Here is a 16,995-nt window from a genome sequence, read left to right on the forward strand (position 1 = left end):
CTTGGAAAAATTTGAGCATTATTTTTCTAGTGTGTGAGATGAGTGCAATTGTGTGGTAGTTTGAGCATTCTTTGGCATTGCCTTTCTTTGGGATTGGAATGAAAACTGACCTTTTCCAGTCCTGTGGCCACTGCTGAGTTTTCCAAATTTGCTGGCATATTGAGTGCAGCACTTCCACAGCATCATCTTTCAGGATTTGAATTAGTTCAACTGGAATTCCATCACCTCCACTAGCTTTGTTCATAGTGATGCTTCCTAAGGCCCACTTGACTTCACTTTCCAGGATGTCTGGCTCTAGATGAGTGATCACATCATTGTGGTTATCTGGATCATGAAGATCTTTCTGTATAATTTTTCTGTGCCTGGAATAGCCAGTTCTGATTCCCAAGCTCATCCCCTGTATTTTTTGTTGTTGTTGTTGGTACCTCTTTTTATTGCCTTTTCCACATCTACTGCAATTATTTGCTTACATGTCTGCTTCTTCAACTGACTTTGAGCTTCAGAAAACTAAATGATTTTAGTAGGTACACAGTATATGATTGTAAAGTGGTGTCTGATAAGTAAATGGAAATTTGTACTACATTGAAAATTGACATTATTACAAGATGGGAATCTCTTAGGTACCTTATTTTTTCTTGCCTTTTTTTTTTTTTAATATAGCATCTACTGGGAACATTTGAATTTCCTGATAAGTGAAAAGATCAAAGAATGTATCTACTATTTTCATTCTGCATTCTTAGAGCCTAGAACCTTGCCATGTAAAATGTGGTCCTGATTCTGAGCAATGCCCTATGGGGTTCCTGGATGCAAAGTGTTCCTGTGTCCCCCATTTCTTCAGTTATAAGAAACAGCCTTCACTTAGCATCCGTGGCCTTCCCTGAGTTCCAATGGGCAGATTCAAACTATTGTTAATTAGGGAAAAGAAGGGATTTGAGACCATGGAAAAATAGTCAAGAGAAGCCTTGGGGCAGGTGCCGCTTTCCCATCAAGCGATACATCCAACAATATCTTTGAGCTATTTTGAAGATACTGAAACCTCCTCCAGTGGAGAAGTTAATGGTTAACAGTGCCGTGCTGCTCACAAGCAGGTAGACCTCAGACCAGCTGGACCTGAATGTTGATGATGCTGACTCCTACATACCGCCCATCAGAAGAATGTCCACAAGCTGATCAAGCTGTCTTTAAACCATTACTGTAAAACTTCTCACTATCTTCCCCAAGCTAGGACAGTTGATTTTGAAGGCATTAGCCTGCTGGGGCCCCCTTTGCCTGAGAAAATAATAAGCTAGTTTTTTCTACTTCATACAAAACTCTGTCTCTGAGATTCGATTCAGCACCATTGTACAGAGAAGCTGAGCTTTCGACCTCAGTCCTTAAACCAACAGCCTGTGCATCACGTAGGAGCTGGTTAGACAGGCAGAATTTTGGGTCTCTTCCCAGATCCACTGAATCAGAAACTTCACTCTACAAGAATCCCAGGCGAGTCATGCATGTTAAAATTTTCTGGGCAGTGACTAAGGTTGCCATCTTCCTGAAGGTAAAATTCACATAAGTAAAAAAGTTAGAACTTTGCTTTGATTAGTAGATTCCTAGGATGAAGTAGCATGTTTATGAGCAAATGATGAGGCAGCCAATCATCCATTTTAATATAATCAGAATTAACAGGCAACACAGTCGACAATTACTGTCAAGAGACTTTATCGCTCTCGCCTTTTCCTTGCCCCTGCCCAGGCCATTCCATTAACTGAGCCCTGGGAAACATTTCAATGACAAAAGTAGCAAAGGGTTTGATTTCCCTTTCAGTTTATATTTGCAGGCAAAAAAGAAAGGAGGAGGCATAAAGAAAGCACATTGCAAGCAGCATAATGCAAATGAGGTCCCTTTAAACAGCAAGCAATCAGCATAGGTACATGCCTTATGCTGTAGTCCCAAATGCAATCATTAGACTTCTTTCCCACCAGGGAAAGGCAAGACATCAAGTGCTATTGAACATTGCCAATTTTTACAGTGGATCAGCTTGAAAATATTTAGCACAGATGTTTCTGTAATTGTGACACACTGGGAAAATTCACATGTTCAATTGCCCTCTAACGCTCTCTTCCATCTGTGCTGTGTGATGGTCCACAGTTACTGCACTGGGCTGTTATATGAAGCAGGGAATAATGGGGTCTGGCTCAGGACCTATAGGAAGGATCTCTTGTACCATCTGTACAGCTCTATTCATTTGCAGGTATATGTGTGCTTGTCCTTATTTACGGTTATTGCTATCACATACCTACAAGGCTGCATTTATTTCCTGTGCTCCATGATGAAGCAGAACTTTGCTGGCAACCAAGATCTAGAGAGAATGAGTGGCATAGGGAATTGGAAAGCAAAATCTCCACTTTTCTTTCCTTGGCTGCAGCCTGAATTCTAATCAAGGTCAGTAATGACTGAAAGTTTTTATGAGCTGCTGGTTGTTTGGTGTATGCAAAGTAAGCTAACTGGCTCATTTGGGTTCTCAGCGAACAGTTGCCCAAGTTACAAACCATTGACTTCATTTTTTTTTTTTTTTTAATCTGAGCAAAGAGATCTCTTAGCAGTGTGTTTTCTGAGTATTCCAGTCCTCCACGTTCTGATTTTCTTCTCTCAAATCTAGGATTGCTGGAATTTTTGCATTTTGACATGCCTGGTCCTTTCTTGCTGGCTATGCTTCTCAGACTCTTATTCTGTCTTCTAATATATTACAGATCTCTTAAGGAGAAGGGTCCTTTCTTCCATTACCCTTCTTTCATTGTCACTGTTGATTGCCAATAGGTTGCCATTCCTGACCCACTGAAGACAGAATTAATGCAAATAGAATTAACTCCATAGACATCTTTGGAGAATACATTTGAATATACAATGGGAGTGGAAAGCTTGGACTATCCAGTCTTTCATGATATGCTACATTTTCCTCTAGCCTCTAGCCTATGGTCACTTGGACGTGAAAAACTACATGCAAAACACCAAACTGTTTATCTGCCTTTTCTCTCCTGCAACAAACCACCAGGCCAATAGATTTTTAAAACCACTCAATCGTTTTTAATGTGACCCCAGAAACATTTTTAATACTGTATTTTCAACTTGAGCTGTAAACATTTCATATATTTTGCAAGTAATTTGCAGGTTGAGTAAGCAGTCCTACCTAGATTGCTCATAAATTGAGGTCTGCCTTATTATCATCATGGCCACCTTACAGGAACTCCTAAATAAATTAAGGAGCTAATTTTATCTCTAAACAATGTTTAGCAATTATAAAGCTTCAGAAAACGGTATACTTGAATTCTGATCTTAAGAGATAAGAAATATTTCCAATTCTATGCTCTATCTCTCAATGATTATTTCACTCCACCTCACAGCTTGAAGTCCCACACTGATGCTACTGAAATCAGATGTACATATTTGATGACAGAATCTAAAATCTGCATTAAAAGGATTTTAACACAAATGACTCTGGTCATTGAAGAGAAACATTATCTTCTCAGCTATCCACATTGTGACTATGTAGGAACAAACATTTTGTTGTCGTTCGGTTGTTGAATTGTGTTCGATTCTTTGCAACGCCATGGACAGCAAAATGCCAGTCTCCTCTCTCCTTCACTATCTCTCAGAGTTTACTCAGATTTATGTTCATTGAGTACGTGATTGACCCACTGCTTGTATTTTCAAACACATATTCAATTTTTATTTAACATGTATGATTGCTTGTTGGTTATGTGTTTGGCACTAAGCTAGAGTGTTGATATACAAATATGGAAAAAGTAAAACATATGTGTTATCCTTCTCCTTAAAGCTTGTAATCCGCAAGGCATATAGGAAAACAAATGGACAATTTAAATGTGAGTTGAACATTGGGGTACATGTGTCTCTTTCTATTCCAGTTTCCTCGGTGTGTGGGAGGTGGGAGGGGGGTTCATGTTTGGGAACTCATGTACACCCGTGGTAGATTCATGTCAATGTATGGCAAAAGCAATACAGTATTGTAAAGTAAAATAAAGTAAAAATAAAAATTAAAAATAAATAAATAAATAAATGTGAGTTGAGTCATTATTTGGGCAATATGGGGTATGACGGATGCCCATAGAAATCACCTAACATTTACTTGTGGGATGAAATACAGCTTCTCCTAAGATATAATATCTTAGTAGCCATCTGGAAGGTAAGTGGGCATTTTCAAAGAGACATGGAGTATAAAAGTATGTCACTTCAAAGGAGAAGCATCACAAAGCTCTTTACATAATAAGCAGTTACGTAATTATGTCCTGAATTTAGTTCTGTATGCCTTTATACTAGAGCCAACCCACCCATTTCCCAGGACTAGAAGAATCTTAAGGGTAGCGCCTAAAAATATGCTACGTTAGCACAAGGATTATTGTGAGCTGAAAGCAATTGAAAAGAAGTAGATACAAGAAAGGCTGTCTGCGATGGTTTAGTCACTAGGTTGTGTCCGACTCTTGTGACCTCATGGACTGTAGCCCACCAGGCTCCTCTGTCCTTGGGATTCTCCAGGCAAGAATACTGGAGTAGGTTGCCACTTCCTTCTCCAGGGGAATCATCCTGACCCAGGAATCAAATCTGGTCTCCTGCATTGCAGGAGCTATGAGGAAAGCACTTTAGGTCCTTCCCCCAATTTGCTCCTTCCCCCAATTTGCTTCCCCCAATTTGCTCCTTCTAGTGCCTTGGAGTTACTTTGCTTTGTCTTGCTACTTCTCTACAAAATTATTGTTCCTTGCCAAGATTCTCTACAAGCCCAAGTCCTCATCATACCCACTGAGTCCCTCATCATTGAGTATTCTTATGTATGTATGCAATACAGATGTTATTAAAATTCTGTTTTTTTTTTCACTTGCTAATCTGTCTTTTGTTAGTCTAATTTACAAGACCCAAGCCAATGAACTTAACATGAATAGAGGGAAATTTTTTTCCCCTCTCCCACTGTATATATAAAATCCCACTGCATCAACTACAATGATTTTAGAAGAAAATGGGGTTTGAGGAACAAAAGTCAAAAGCATCGGTGACACACACACACAAAGATAGGAACCTAATAAAGATGGTGGTCATTTTAGATGCATTAAGTGATTAAGAAATATATAAATAATCAGTAAATATGGCATTTTTCCTTGAAAAAAATCCCAAGGTCTGCTTGCAGAAGGGGATATAAGGAAGGTTGCAATTTGTGAGTGCTCACAAATGCTATGAGGAAGATTATCTGAAATCGGACAAAAATTGTAAAACCAGATGTGGAGAGGGGTATTAGTTTTCCCTTGCTACCATAAAAACTATCACAGATTTGGCACTTTCCATGAGGTCTGGGCACAGGTTTGTTGTTGTTCAATCACTCAGTCATATGTGACACTGCAATATGATGGGCTGCAGCATACCAAGCTTTTGTGTCCTTCACTAACTCCCAAGTTTGCTCAAATTCATGTCCATCGGGTCAGTGATGCTATCTAACCATCTTATCCTCTGCTACCTTCTCCTGTTGCCTTCGAGCTTTCCCAGCATCCGGGTATTTTCCAATGAGTTGGCTGTTTATATCAGATTGCCAAAGTATTGGAGCTTCAGCTTCAGCTTTAGCATCAGTCTTTCCAATGAATATTCAGGGTTGATTTCTGTTAGATCCTTGGTTTATGGACCTAACATTCCATGTTCCTATGCAATATTGTTCTTTACTGCATTGGTCTTTCACCACCAGACACATCCACAACTGAACGTCATTTCCGCTTTAAGCCAGTTGCTTCATTCTTTCTGGAGCTGTTATTAGTAATTGACTTCCACTCTTCCCAGTAACATATTGGACACCTTCCGACCTGGGGGACTTATCTTCCATGGTCATATCTTTTTGCCTTTCCATACTGTTCATGGGTTTCTTGTGGCAAGAACACTAGAGTGGGTTGCCATTTCTTTCTCTAGTGGACCATGGTTTGTCAGAACTCCTCACTATGACTCAGTCATCCTGGGTAGCCCTGCACAGCAGGGTTACACAAGCCCCTTAGCCATGACAAGGCTGTGATACATGAAAGGGGGGGGGCACAGATTTAGTTGGGTTCTAAATCAAGGTGTTGGTGAGGTCATGTTCCTTTCTGAAGGCTTTGAAGAATCTGCTTTCAAGTTCATCCAGTTGCTGCAGAATTCCATTCCTGAGGAATATAGTTGAAGTTCCCACTGTCTGGTGACTGTTAGCTGTAAGCCCTCAGCTACTAGAGAGCTCTCTCGAGTCCTGCAAGTGTTGAATTCTCCCAAAGCTGGGAATCTCTCTTACTCTTTTTTTTTTTCTGCTCCATATCTGGCTCTAAACAGGGTAAGTTCTCTGCTTTTAAGGGCTCATGGGATTAGAATAGGTTTGACTTCCCAGGTGGCACTGGTGGTAAGGAACCCACCTGCCAATGCAGGAGATATAAAAGACTCAGATTTGATTCCTGGGTCAGGAAGAGCCCCTGGAGAATGAAATGGAAACCCACTCCAATATTCTTGCCTGGAGAATTCCGCAGACAGAGAAACCCGGCAGGCTACTGTCCATAAGGTTGCAAAGAGTTGAACACAACTGAAGTGACTTAGCATGCATCCAGGATAATCTTCCTTACTTCAGGTCAGTGATCAGTAACCTCCAGTAGTCTGCAAAGTCCTTTTCACCATGTAACATAATATATTCACAAGGTCTAGGGATTTGGACATGGTACCTTAGGAGACCTATTCCATCTACCACCTATGGACATGACTCATAAGACATGTGGTGGGCTGAGGGAACTGGCAGATGTTTGAAATGTATGCATTTTGTGTGTTCCTAGTTGGATCAGTTTATCCAGGTATCAGTTTCTTTGGTCAACTAGTACATTATGCCCAAGTTGTTCCTTAATATGTCATTTGCATTGGGACAAATGTGTGTTTTTAAAAAAATTTTATCTAGCAACATTGATCATACATACTTTAAGGACAAGAGAATTAGAGCTGGCTTATACAAACATAGCTGTAGTGGCAGGCTCATAAGCACAGTGGATACAGAAATCTTTCTGATATCTATTCTCATATCTATTCTAACTATAAGAATGTAAGATAATTACCACGTATATTTAGACCTTAATTTCCTCATTGGTAAAGTAAAAGACTTGGCCAAATAATCTCATAAATTCCTTTCAGACAAAAAAGATAATTTCCATAATAAATCTAAGTTCTAAGTAAATGGATAAATAACTCATAAATAAGATTTGAAGAAGCAATGACTGTTTTCATATTTGTTGATAAGTACATCTGGCCAAAGGCTCTAACTCCATTATCTGACAAAATGACACTTTCACACTGCTTTGAAATTATAGAAGAATATGTTTTTGAATGAAAATATTTTTGCCCTTGAGGATGAGAATAGAAATAAAAAACAAAGCACTTAGTGCAGAAGAAGAAATAAAAAGGATAATAGGATGTAAATACTAGCTTGTGATGAATTCTATGTTTTTTTTTTTTTTGTAGAAAAATAAATGTGCTCCCCTGAGTTAATGCCAAAGATAGGTGAATCTAGATTTTGAATCACATTTGATATTAGGTAGGCATTGATGAATATTGTATTAAGAAACAGAACGGAGAATCAGCCACTCCAGTGCAATATTTCCCTTTCTTTGAGTCAGTTCATTAGATCAGCCCCAAGCTGTCAGTTCAGGCAAAAAGATATGTGTAGGCTCAAGTGCTCAGATATGATTATTTGGTCGGAGCTAAAAAATGTTCTTCCTGGCAATGATGTTTTAATCTAACCAAATTTATTGAACTTCCCTCCACCCCACATGTCTTAGGTTTTTTGCCAGGTTGTGTAGGAGTTTATAAATGCATGATCTCAGGTTCTAGAATCAAGAAACTCACAGCCACAGTGGCAACTCTCTCCTTCAGCATCCCTTCTATCTGTTGCAACCCACGGATAACATGATGAGTCAGAAGGAAACCCTGTTAGACCTTACTAACTTGCAATTCCCAAGAAACTCCTTTCTTTATCAGCTATCAGTTCCAATGAGCTAGCTGCCAGCTATAGCTGACATTGGAAACTTGCTAGCAAATTACATCACCTCCCACAGCAGTGTCTGAGTCATGTGGTTGTTTTCCTTCTCAACACCCTCTTCCTTCATCTCTCTCCCTCCTCCCTGAAGTCTCATTTTCCTTCTCTGGGTTCTATGGGTGTCCTGTCACCTGTACTCTTGCTGCATGTGTTATACTGCAGTGTCCTGGATGGCTTGCTTTTGTGACTCAGCTACTAGACTGTGAACGTTAGGAGGGCAAAGATGTGTCTTAAGTCTTTTTGACTCCTCAGCCTTCAAAGCTGACTAAACTACAGGCGGAAGTCAAATCAATGTGTGATGAATAAGTAATAGTATTGGTGGTAGTGCCATTGATTGAGTCAAATTGAAACTTCTCAGTAGAAAAGTCTTAAAGAAGTCAATATTCTTAACTAAAAATCACTTTTCATAATATGTGCCCTGTAGTTTTAAAGTCTTCCTGGTCATGGCATATGATTTCATTCACTTCATATAAATGCAAAACAAGTTTGTGTGCCTGATACCAGTATGACTAGTTGATTTTCCTCATTTCATTCATATATCAGGTTCCGTTCAGTTCAGTCACTCAGTTGTGTCCAACTCTTTGTCACCCCATAGACTACAGCAAGCCAGGCTTCCCTGTCCATCACCAACTCCCAGAGCTTACTTAAACTCAAATCCATTGAGTCAGTGATGCCATCCAACCATCTCATCCTCTGTCATCACCTTCTCCTCCTGCCCTCAAACTTTCCCAGCGTCAGGGTCTTTTGCAATGAGTCAGTTCTTCACATCAGGTGACCAAAGTATTAGAGTTTCAGCTTCAGCATCAGTCCTTCCAATGAATATTCAGGACTGATTTCCTTTAGGATGGACTGGTTGCATCTTCTTGCAGTCCCAGGGACTCTCAAGAGTCTTCTCCAACACCGCAGTTTAGAGGAATCAATTCTTTCAGGTTTCTTTATAGTCCAACTTACATCCATACATGACTACTGGAAAAACCATGGCTTTGACTGCTGCTGCTAAGTCACTTCAGTCGTGTCCGACTCTGTGCGACCCCATAGACGACAGCCCACCAGGGTCCACCGTCCCTGGGATTCTCCAGGCAAGAACACTGGAGTGGGTTGCCATTTCCTTCTCCAATGCATGAAAATGAAAAGTGAAAGTGAGGTCACTCAGTCGTGTCCAACTCTTTGCAACCCCATGGACTGTAGCCTACCAGGCTTTTCTGTCCATGGGATTTTCCAGGCAAGAGTACTGGAGTGGGATGCCATCGCCTTCTCCATGACTTTGACTAGACAGACCTTTATTGGCAAAGTAATGTCTCTGCTTTTTAATATGCTGTCTAGGTTGGTCATAGCTTTTCCTCTAAGGAGCAAGTGTCTTTTAATATTAAGGCTGCAGTCACCATCTGCAGTGATTTTGGAGCCCCCAAAATAAAGTCTGTCACTGTTTTCATTGTTTGCCTATCTATTTGCCATGAAGTGATGGGACCAGATGCCATGATCTTAATTTTCTGAATGTTGAGTTTTAAGCCAACTTTTTCACTGTCCTCTTTCACTTTTATCAAGTGGCTCTTTAGTTCTTCGCTTTGTGCCATAAGGGCGGTATCGTCTGTGTATCTGAGGTTATTGATATTTCTCCCGGCAATCTTGATTTCAGCTTGTGCTTCATCCAGCCCAGCATTTCTCATGATGTACTCTGCATATAAGTTAAATGAGAAGGGTGACAATATACATTGCATCTAATCAGGACTTGGATGCAGCTCAAAAACAACAGAATGATCTCTGTTTGTTTCCGAGGCAAACCATTCAATATATCAGGTTACTTATGTTAAAAGTAGTCACATGGGAGAATGGATGCAGTTGTGAATATTGAGTGAAGTCAACAATCACCCAGGCAAAACAATATTATATTATAACTGTACTTAATGTTCATTGCATGTTAGTCAGTGGTATCATCAAAATTGAAGGTCAGGATATTCTATTCATTCTTGAAATGAAATAAAATGGGACTAAATAATAAACTTGAAATATTCCAGAGTTTTGCTCTTTAGTATTCAAAAATAAAATCTTCATTTTTTTATATGTTTTTTTTTTTTTAACACAGTAAGATATTGTGTTTACAGATTAGGAAACACTTTTAAAAGTCAAATCTGCTCCATTATTTTGCAGCTCTGATTAAATACTAAGATGATTCAAAGTAAAAATCAACAACAACAAATCAGTCCGTGTCTCTAGAAGCATATGAAAATTTACATAATGATGGGCCTTCCATCTCAGAAGTAATGGTGTCATGAACCTTGATTAAACTGATCTATTTATTTTAAAAATCAGTATATGTAGAAATCATTTCAGCTAAAATAGAGAAAACATTCCAGATAGAGGCCATAATATTTTTAATATATCTTTATTTTTTAAAAGCTGCAATATTATTTTAATTCTTTATTCATTGGCACATCTAAAGTTTTGCCCCAGCTCTGCCAGATTACTATTTTAAACTTGTCAGGGGATAGATTTTGCTTGGACCTCAATCTCCTTATGTGCAAAATTAAAGAGTTGACAAAATGAATTTTAAGATCTCTCCCAGCTATACCATTTACAACCTCTTTTTCTTTTTATATAATATTTAAACTTCATTAAACAGGATAAGACTCAATAAAATATCACTGGCCTTCAAGTTCCTCTTGAGTCCCTTTTCCCAAATGGCAAAACATAACTTGATTGATTGCTATCTTTCCACCACAACCCTGAGTCCAAGTTTTTCTCTTTCCCTCTGATTTTGCCCTCTGTCCCCTCCATACACACACATACACCCCCCCACACACTTTTATCATTAAGTAGGAAAGAGAAGGCTTCACTCCCTCGGTCACAGATTTCAGGAATATCTACTTGCAAGACTCAGGTGTCAGTTAATTAGGGTACCATGAAAAGGTAAATGCCATCAGAGTGTTTTGTAATGAAATTGGGTTTCAGAGGGCACAGCTTAAAGAGCTGAGAGTAGAAATGAAAGGTGGATATAGACATAGAGTTGGTAAGAAATGTAATGCCTGAATGAGACAATGTGTTTAAATGGGTTTGTATTTTAGGAGACATTCAAAAAGAGCAGAGATGAATGACATGAATAGAGATATAATTTTAGTGTAATTGAAAGAGCAGGGTTAGGGAGCTGGGCAAACCTAAGCTAGATGCAATTTAATAGCTATCTAACAGTGGCTAGTCATTTAACCCTGTGTCACAGTTTTCTTATCTGTGAAATTGGATTAATTTTAATTGCTTAGGAGAATTCAATCATTTTATGCACATAAACACTTAGCACGGTGCCTATCATATTTTAAATTATTACAAATTTTCTGAAAGCAAATCTTATTATGGTTGCCCTCCTAGCAGCTAGGCTAGTGCCTTGCAATTTCCTCACTTGTAAAAGGAGAATCGTGAGGGACATTATCCTTTGCAGAAAGAAAATGTGCTGATTTTTCAATTCAGTGAGGCTCAATGCCTCTAGCAATAGTCTTTCTGCCAGCTATCCTTCCACTTTCCATATAATTTCTCAGTTTGGGCCTCATTCTAATACATGTGTAAATGAGGTTGACTACTCAGAAAGGAGAGGTAGATCATTCAATCATTCGTTTACTCGGTAGATGTTTATTGAGTGCCTAACATGCACTAGGCATCCTATAGTGTGAGAAGACACACTAGTGATTAAAATAAACAGTTCTCTGCTCTCATGGAGCTTGGAATCTAGAGTCAAAGGCAGACGATCAAAGCATTACATGTGTTAAATTGATTTTGTGATTTCTATAAAGGGAAGGTACACAGTGCTTGGAGAATCTACAACAGTTGAATATCACGTTAAGAGAATCACGGAGGGATCCCTCAAGTGAGGACATAATGCTTGAGCTTAGATGTGAAGACTCATTAGGAGAGGGAGTCAGTAAGAAGGAGCTGTGTATGAAAAGGCTCCATATAGGAAAGGAGCTTGGAATTATGTAGACTTGACTAACAAGCAAATTGTCTAAAATTTAGAGAGTAACAAAAGTTAAAAGAGGAGAAGGGAGGGGACTAGAAATAAGAACCTCTTATTCTTAAGAGAATTAGAAAGCTGTCGAAGCATTTTAAGCAAGAGTGGAGGTTTTATTTTTTATTTCAGTGTGCAGAATGGAATTAAGAGGGGCCCAGGTGCATAAGAGCAATCCAATCAGTAGGCTGTTTAATAGTAGGGGCAGCCACTGGTGGATGAGTGGTGAAGATGAAAATGGACATGGTGCCAATCACATGGATAAGGACACTTTGAGAAGAGTTAGTCTGAGTGGGGCTGAAGACACAGAGACCCCTTTGGAAAATCCAAAAAGAGTTGTTAAATAGGCCACTATAACCACGAGATAGGACCTCAGAGAAGAGAACTGGAATGAGTGACGAAATGCATGTCGTCCTCATACAGATGGTAACTGAAGTCATCTGTATGAATAAGGATGAATAATGAGGAGACTTGAGTAAGAAAATGAGAAGAAAAGAAGGGTGGGCTAGCACTGATATCTTCTCACGTTTAGAGGTAAGGAAGAGGAAGTTGAAACTAAGAGAAAAACAATGAACAAAGGGATGGGAAGAAAACCAAGAGACTCCTAGGAACTTGCCTGTCAATTCAAATAGCCCTGTATTTAGTTAAATTTAACCTGATTACTATGAAACCAGTTAAGTTGGAAGTAGCAAATTTACTATAGGAAGTTTCTATATAAGGAGGCAACTTATGTTCACATTAGACTTGCATTTACAAGCATTTAGAAAATTTAAATAAATGCAGTGAGTTCCATGGAATTCTTTTTATATAACTAGAAACCTTGAGATTGAAGGCAAAGTTTTGTTATCAAAACTGTGTTTAATGTAATCAATCCTATACTTTTTATTATATATGTATCTCCCTGTTCTGTTGTAAAATGTGTATCATTTTATGCGTCTGTTATTTATTCAGTCTTTAGTAAATTAAATGTAGTAATAGACCCATGAACAATTTACTAGTTCGCATCTAATGACTATTTTAATCCTTAAACTCTTTGGGGAATTTGACTATAGAAATATATATTTTTTCAACAAATGGGCCAGTTTTAATAAAAGAAATTTTTGATGAGATGATTTGAGACTATATAGATATGGTATTAATTTTCAAATCCATCCCCTCTCCTCTAATTTGAGAGCTGAACTATTAATAATTCCTGCCTGAATTAATTTTTACTATTGTCGGGGGAGTGTGTGAATTCCTTGGTTCTCCCTCACCACCGCAAAAGTCTGAAGCAATGGACAGACCAGTGTTATAGCTCAGTTTTATTGGTGGGCAAAGGAAAATACATCCTTGAGGCATGAGGGCGTGCCCACCTGAAAGACGAGGAAGAGAGGGGAAGCGAAGCGGAGAGAGGACCTGGCCCAATTTTGGCTCCTCTGCTTTTTCTTCTTCCCCTGAGCCTGCCCTAGTTAAACTGGGCTAGCCAGGAGGGATGTTTGTTTTGCCTGAGGTCCTCATTCTGGTCCTTGGACCTTCCTTTGTTCTATTTTTGTGGGCTTCTTCCTTCTTTGTCTTTTAGCCACCACCATTTTGAATCCTTTTTCCTATTCTAACTACCTAACTGTATAATGGGTGTTAAACAGTGAGCTTTCTAACTCCATCTTTTTTTTTTTTTCCTATATTTATTATTAGGAAGTAGATTGCAAACCACTATTACTTTTTTTTTTCTTTTGCTGCGTGCTTACATTTTCATAGATTTAGTTAGTTAGAGCCTTTGCAAGCTGCCTTTTTTTTAAGGGTAGAAATATTGCTTTATTTGAGAAAGTTATTTTCAAATTACTTTTATGTGTTTTAAAAAGTCATATATAACTTATGACTGATTCACGTTGTTGTACAGCAGAAACCAACACAACATTTTATTATTTTTTTAATATCCTCAAGATATTTTATTTTATATTTTTTTCCAGAAGAAAAATTGGAATTTATTAAATCATAATCTTAAAGAATAGAAAGTACTTTCAGAAGACATACTTTTCATTTGGACATATTGCATTAAATCTACAATGGTCACTCTTTGGCCCATTTTACAGGAAAAACTAATTTCCTCCCACTTTATATATATATATTTTTTTAATTATTTTTTTTTACTTTACAATTCTGTATTGGTTTTGGTATACATTGACATGAATCCACCACGGGTGTACATGCGTTCCCAAACATGAACCCACCTCCCACCCCCCTCCCCGCAACATCTCTCTGGGTCATCCCCGAGTACCAGCCCCAAGCGTGCCATATCCTGCATCGGACATAGACTGGCAATTCGATTCTTACATGGTATTATACATGTTTCAATGTCATTCTCCCAAATCATCTCACCCTCTCCCTCTCCCACTGAGTCCAAAAGTCCGCTATACCCATCTGTGTCTTTTTTGCTGTCCTGCATACAGGGTCATCATTGCCATCTTTCTAAATTCCATATATATGTGTTAGTATACTGTATTGGCCAACACAACATTTTAAAGCAAGTATGCTACCATTAAAAATAATATTTTAAAAAAGAGAAGAAAAGTCATATACGAACACACACACACACAGGTCCAAATACATGTGTGTGTTTATGTTTTAACATACTTTATTACTTTCTGGTCAATATACCTTCTTTAACCTGGTCATAAACCCAACCATTTCTTCAAAGATCTCTGGTTTCTTTTGATGGAGAATGGAATTTAGAAGCCAAAAAGTAGGTGCTAGGTATGTTTATCAGTGCAAACATCTTTTAAATGAAATTACAATGCTAATTTTCTTTTTTAGCCCCTGGCAAATATGTCAACAAACTAAGAAACAAACACAAATGCTGTTATAAAACAAAATTCAACCAAGTAAATCTGAAATCTAATTGGCTTTAGTCAACACTTCAAGAGTTAGGCAGCATTGCTAGTAAATAGAAAGGCATTCCCAGGGGGTGTGCAACAATGGAAGGCTTTTATAGCTTGGCAGGACAAGGATGAAAAAAAAGGAAACAATTTTTTTCACCAAGGTTACCTCACTAATGCTGACCAGAAAATTCCAGAAGTACCATTCCTGGGAGAGACTGCAATTAAGTCTTGGTTTGCTGTCCTGGGACAAGTGACTTGACCTTGGGACTGTTGTTTCTTTTTTCTTCTTTTAGTTTTTAAACAATTTCATCTTTTTGACCAAATTCTCAACCTGAGAGATATGATCAAAATTTAAGGCATTACTGCTGCTCTCAGCTACCACTCTATAGTTTTTCCACAGCTTTGTTGATCTTTGGTGTAGTATCCACAGGTCATGATGTTTCTGCCTATTATCCCTGTAACATTCACAAGTAATATTTCTAAGTACATAATCCTTAAATTTATTATTCTCTTGGAGTCTTTTCTAAAGTTCTGGTCTTAGGAAGATCAGCTGCTTGGTGCTTAGCAGCTGTGAACATGCACTTAAAGCTTTTTAGAGAATATTATGTGCCAGGGGTGATCTTGGGGAGCTGTAGGGTGTAGCAGCTTGAAGTGGGGTCTTACTTCCCTGATTGGGAATTTGACCCAGGGTTCAGAGATGAAAGCACCAAATCCTAGTTCCTAGACCACAAGGCCCAGCAGGGTTGAAGTAGGACCACAGTTCTTGTCTTCTTTGAGTAAAGAATTCAGCAGAGGCCAAGACAATAAAGCAGGTGAAGTGTCTGTTAGAAGCAAAGTATGTCTGAAAGGACACATGGGTGAACTCAGAGAGAGATGCACACTAAAGGGGAGTTTAAATCATTTATAAGGCAGAAGATTTCTGGGTTCCCTCTGACCAATCATCTGGCTCATGTCTAAATTTGGTCTGACTCAGGACCCTCCCAAAGACCATGTGTTTCTTTTAGCCAAGATGGATTCCAACAAGAGGGTTTCTGAGAGGTTGGAAGGATATATTATAGGCTGGTCTCCCCTTCCTTCTTTGACTCCTGAGGATCTTTTCTGCATACATGTGGTGTGAGAGATCTCCTTGACCTCAAGAATGAAAAACATGTAGCCTCCTTATCTTTCACTCAAGAAGAGATCAGTTCCTCTCTGCTTTTGCCTTATTTTTATCTTGAAGTGTCTACAGGAAACAAATTCCAGGTGTTCAGCCTAGGGTCCAGCTACCTCCTGTCTCAATATTATCTGAAGGTAGAAAAATACCACACATGTACTATATATACACACTCGAATATATAGACAGAGGCAGAGATCTTGTAATTATTAATATTTGTGGGAAAGATTTGTAAGATCTCTCAGTAGCCCAATTTGCAAATACTTCCCTTTTATCTCTTTCTTGCTCTTCTGATGAGAAACTTTTCCCTAAAGTTTGCATTTCAAAGAATGTCTCTTAGGTCCTAGAGAAGATAAAATGGAGGTAGAAAATCTACAACAGAAATGGAAAGAATAAGTTCAGGACAATTTTTGTTTCAAATTCCTTAAATTTTCAAACATTTTTAAAGAAATAAGTGAAGTTTGGAGAATTGATTTTAAAAAAAAGCAAGTAAACTTTGAACTTCTAGAGCTCCAGAGTTACACCTTTGACCCTGCAGGACTTTACAAAACAGAGATAGTTACTCCAAACTCTTTACAAATATTGGACTGTAGCTTTTTTGTTTTAGATACATTTTACCTCTTAAATTCTTAAATTTTCATAAGATTTTTGCAATGAATATTTCAATTAAGCTATCTTGGAATTTCAAAATCTTTTGTAGTCTTCTACATATTAATTAAAATAGGTATCCCATTCTGTTTGATTTGGGAGCTATTGCTTTTAAGTGTACTTCTTAAATGAACTTATCTATTTGGAACATTTTTGATAATGACCACTGTAATTTCCCCTGATGTCTGGCAGCAATTTGATAGATCTCCAGCTGCAAATGGAGCTCAACCCATATTTCTGTCCAGCCAAGCCTAGCTACAAATGATATGCAATTCATGTTTCTATT

This window comes from Oryx dammah, unplaced genomic scaffold (genome assembly GCF_014754425.2).
Source record: "Oryx dammah isolate SB20612 unplaced genomic scaffold, SCBI_Odam_1.1 HiC_scaffold_22, whole genome shotgun sequence".
Lineage (NCBI taxonomy): Eukaryota > Metazoa > Chordata > Mammalia > Artiodactyla > Bovidae > Oryx > Oryx dammah.